The sequence below is a fragment of the Schistocerca piceifrons genome, unplaced genomic scaffold (assembly GCF_021461385.2).
Source record: "Schistocerca piceifrons isolate TAMUIC-IGC-003096 unplaced genomic scaffold, iqSchPice1.1 HiC_scaffold_601, whole genome shotgun sequence".
Classification (NCBI taxonomy): Eukaryota; Metazoa; Arthropoda; class Insecta; order Orthoptera; family Acrididae; genus Schistocerca; species Schistocerca piceifrons.
The window spans coordinates 40,001-45,000 of record NW_025728843.1 but is presented as its reverse complement, the minus strand read 5'-3'; the positions used below and the strand labels follow the sequence as shown (position 1 = coordinate 45,000).

General features: G+C 53.2%; 1 non-coding gene across 1 annotated transcript in view; it reads left to right on the top strand.

Annotated features, from left to right (window-relative positions):
• Nucleotides 1-3,110: 3,110 nt before the first annotated feature.
• Nucleotides 3,111-5,000, top strand: part of LOC124762531 — a 1,904-nt gene continuing 14 nt past the window's right edge. The window contains exon 1 of the ribosomal RNA XR_007012520.1: nucleotides 3,111-5,000. This exon is cut by the window's right edge and continues 14 nt beyond it. This is a non-coding gene — a ribosomal RNA (small subunit ribosomal RNA).

Below are 5,000 nucleotides of genomic sequence, written 5' to 3'. Positions count from 1 at the left end.
CCGCCCCCGCCCCCCCTACACCTTTCCTTACAACAACGTGTAACCTAACCTAACCTAACTATGTTGTACCTTAACCTAACCTATGTTGTACCTTAACCTAACCTATGTTGTACCTTAACCTAACCTATGTTGTGCCTTAACCTAACCTATGTTAGTGCCTTAACCTAACCTATGTTGTGCCTTAACCTAACCTATGTTGTGCCTTAACCTAACCTATGTTTGCCTTAACCTAACCTATGTTGTGCCTTAACCTAACCTATGTTGTGCCTTAACCTAACCTATGTTGTGCCTTAACCTAACCTATGTTGTGCCTTAACCTAACCCATGTTGTGCCTTAACCTAACCCATGTTGTGCCTTAACCTACCCATGTTGTGCCTTAACCTAACCCATGTTGTGCCTTAACCTAACCCATGTTGTGCCTTAACCTAACCCATGTTGTGCCTTAACCTAACCCATGTTGTGCCTTAACCTAACCCATGTTGTGCCTTAACCTAACCCATGTTGTGCCTTAACCTAACCCATGTTGTGCCTTAACCTAACCCATGGTTGTGCCTTAACCTAACCCATGTTGTGCCTTAACCTAACCCATGTTGTGCCTTAACCTAACCCATGTTGTGCCTTAACCTAACCCATGTTGTGCCTTAACCTAACCCATGTTGTGCCTTAACCTAACCCATGTTGTGCCTTAACCTAACCCATGTTGTGCCTTAACCTAACCCATGTTGTGCCTTAACCTAACCCATGTTGTGCCTTAACCTAACCCATGTTGTGCCTTAACCTAACCCATGTTGTGCCTTAACTAACCCATGTTGTGCCTTAACCTAACCCATGTTGTGCCTTAACCTAACCCATGTTGTGCCTTAACCTAACCCATGTTGTGCCTTTACCTAACCCATGTTGTGCCTTAACCTAACCCATGTTGTGCCTTAACCTAACCCATGTTGTGCCTAACCTAACCCATGTTGTGCCTTAACCTAACCCATGTTGTGCCTTAACCTAACCCATGTTGTGCCTTAACCTAACCCATGTTGTGCCTTAACCTAACCCATGTTGTGCCTTAACCTAACCCATGTTGTGCCTTAACCTAACCATGTTGTGCCTTAACCTAACCCATGTTGTGCCTTAACCTAACCATGTTGTGCCTTAACCTAACCCATGTTGTGCCTTAACCTAACCCATGTTGTGCCTTAACCTAACCCATGTCGTGCCTTAACCTAACCCATGTCGTGCCTTAACCTAACCCATGTCGTGCCTTAACCTAACCCACGTCGTGCCTTAACCTAACCCACGTTGTCGCCTAACGTAACCCACGTTGTCGCCTAAACCTGCTCTGTAATTGTTATACGACTCGTTCAATTAGTGTAGTGTTGCCCACCCGCAACCCTCGCAATATAGTTCGCTACTCGCACTCCCCGCTCCCCTGTGTATCGCTTCATGTTAAACACCTTGCAAGTCTTGCTCACTTTCCACATGCTCCTGCTGTACACTGTAATGTGGATGGCAGCAGGACGTACATGCCGCCCCTCCCCACGTCCCCACCTTGCCCCTGCCTTCGCAAGCTGGTTGGTGAGAACTTTGCATGTTCAATGCCCTCCGCATGCGACGTACTCAGGCTACGTTGTGGTGCGGCCTGTGTCAACTGTCCGCTAATGTCGTACGCGTAAACCACAATCTGTACTGCACATTCGTCCTTATGTACTGAATGATACATCGTGGCACATGTGTGACCGTACAACGACTGCGCCCAAAACGGCGGACCATACAGTGCAAATATTGTGCACGCAGCTACGTGTCGTCTCCCTATGAGAGCTGGATTGCAGTGTGGTACGCCATAGAGACGTGTGGGAGGAACGGACGCCGTGGATGGCGATCAGCATGAGCTGTCTGTTGATGTATTCGGACCTTAGTCGTCTCTCCTCACACACCGTGATGGCATGGTGCACCGCGTTCCATATCTGCGACATGCTACAGGAGGCCGGTTGACAGTCGTTCGAGCAATGGACATCGCATACGTACGGGGGCCACCTTCCACGTATTGTCTAGGCGTGCACATTTTGTTGCGTGTATGTGGGCAGACGTAGTGTGGCGTGACACCTGACACAGGCATGCAATAATCGTGGAAGTTGCAAATGGCGATGGACGCCTGCGTTTTCTGGTGAAGTTACGCAAATGAACAAATGGTAACCTGTTGTGGTGCGGTTGTTCTCGCTAGGGTGAATCGGTGATGGCGACGATAGGTTGAGGTACTAACCGGTTGTTCCAGCGATACCCACCATGCCGACGAAACTGAACGGCATCTGGGTGTGAAGCGATACGCGGCGGTGGCTGGGTGGGACCGTCCCCGGCCGGTGAGGGGGCGCCTCCCGGCGTGCTGGCCGCGCGGTGCGTGGGCGCACGCGCTACAGCCGGCTGGTGGGGGCGGCCAGTGGCAGGCGCGCCGGCCGACGGACGCGGCAGGCGTCGCAGCTGCGCGCCGGCGCACCCTGCGCGCGGCGCCGTGCGGCCAAAGTAGGTCCTCGCGGGCCCGGTGCGAAGCGCGGTGGACATCTTCAGTGTGCTGGTCCGATTGAGGACTGTGTGCGTTGAGGATGCGCTGCCGCCCGGCGCTCGGCGCCGCGACGCCGTCTGCTGCTCGGTCGCCCCAGCGGTTCTCCGCTGGTGGTTTGTATCGCAGCTGTGCGGATGTGTTGGCGCGTGCGCTGTGCTGGGAGAGTTCGCTTCGGCACCCAAGTGGGGCTTTTGTCCTTCTGTGGCGCTGGCGTTGGAGCTGCCGGTCACCGTAGGTGGCGCGTGTTGTCTCCCGCCGGCAATGCCACGACAGCACGCTCCCGGGCCTCTGTCGGCAGCGGCAAGCTCAGTTGGGAGCACGGGTGGTCGCACCGAAAGCGTCTACTCGCCTAACTCCGGGCGATTGCGCCTCTCTCGAACCCGACCAAGTACTTGGGACGGCGCTGCGCGCCGCCGGGACCTGAGAGGGTTTCGAGGTGTATTGTGCAGGGAGCTCAGCCTCCTCCTGTTTGCAGAATGATTGAGCGGACGCTTGCGTGTTCGCGCGGGCCCCCGGGACACACTCCCGGGCGGCCGGCTGCTCAGCTCTAGTTGACGCAGCTCCCTGGTTGATCCTGCCAGTAGTCATATGCTTGTCTCAAGATTAAGCCATGCATGTCTCAGTACAAGCCGCATTAAGGTGAAACGCGAATGGCTCATTAAATCAGTTATGGTTCCTTAGATCGTACCCACGTTACTTGGATAACTGTGGTAATTCTAGAGCTAATACATGCAAACAGAGTCCCGACCAGAGATGGAAGGGACGCTTTTATTAGATCAAGACCAATCGGTCGGCTCGTCGGTCCGTTTGCCTTGGTGACTCTGAATAACTTTGGGCTGATCGCACGGTCCTCGTACCGGCGACGCATCTTTCAAATGTCTGCCTTATCAACTGTCGATGGTAGGTTCTGCGCCTACCATGGTTGTAACGGGTAACGGGGAATCAGGTTCGATTCCGGAGAGGGAGCCTGAGAAACGGCTACCACATCCAAGGAAGGCAGCAGGCGCGCAAATTACCCACTCCCGGCACGGGGAGGTAGTGACGAAAATAACGATACGGGACTCATCCGAAGGCCCCGTAATCGGAATGAGTACACTTTAATCCTTTAACGAGTATCTATTGGAGGCAAGTCTGGTGCCAGCAGCCGCGGTAATTCCAGCTCCAATAGCGTATATTAAAGTTGTTGCGGTTAAAAAGCTAGTAGTTGGATTTGTGTCCCACGCTGTGGTTCACCGCCCGTCGGTGTTTAACTGGCATGTATCGTGGGACGTCCTGCCGGTGGGGCGAGCCGAAGGCGTGCGACCGCCCCGTGCGTGCTCGTGCGTCCCGAGCGGACCCCGTTGAAATCCTACCAGGGTGCTCTTTATTGAGTGGTCTCGGTGGGCCGGCACGTTTACTTTGAACAAATTAGAGTGCTTAAAGCAGGCAAGCCCGCCTGAATACTGTGTGCATGGAATAATGGAATAGGACCTCGGTTCTATTTTGTTGGTTTTCGGAACCCGAGGTAATGATTAATAGGGACAGGCGGGGGCATTCGTATTGCGACGTTAGAGGTGAAATTCTTGGATCGTCGCAAGACGAACAGAAGCGAAAGCATTTGCCAAGTATGTTTTCATTAATCAAGAACGAAAGTTAGAGGTTCGAAGGCGATCAGATACCGCCCTAGTTCTAACCATAAACGATGCCAGCCAGCGATCCGCCGCAGTTCCTCCGATGACTCGGCGGGCAGCCTCCGGGAAACCAAAGCTTTTGGGTTCCGGGGGAAGTATGGTTGCAAAGCTGAAACTTTAAAGGAATTGACGGAAGGGCACCACCAGGAGTGGAGCCTGCGGCTTAATTTGACTCAACACGGGAAACCTCACCAGGCCCGGACACCGGAAGGATTGACAGATTGATAGCTCTTTCTTGATTCGGTGGGTGGTGGTGCATGGCCGTTCTTAGTTGGTGGGAGCGATTTGTCTGGTTAATTCCGATAACGAACGAGACTCTAGCCTGCTAAACTAGGTCGCGTGACATCCTTCGTGCTGTCAGCGATTACTTTTCTTCTTAGAGGGACAGGCGGCTTCTAGCCGCACGAGATTGAGCAATAACAGGTCCTGTGATGCCCTAGATGTTCTGGGCCGCACGCGCGCTACACTGAAGGAATCAGCGTGTCTTCCTAGGCCGAAGGTCGGGGTAACCCGCTGAACCTCCTTCGTGCTAGGGATTGGGGCTTGCAATTGTTCCCCATGAACGAGGAATTCCCAGTAAGCGCGAGTCATAAGCTCGCGTTGATTACGTCCCTGCCCTTTGTACACACCGCCCGTCGCTACTACCGATTGAATGATTTAGTGAGGTCTTCGGACTGGTACGCGGCATTGACTCTGTCGTTGCCGATGCTACCGGAAAGATACCAAACTTGATCATTTAGAGGAAGTAAAAGTCGTAACAAGGTTTCCGTAGGTGAACCTG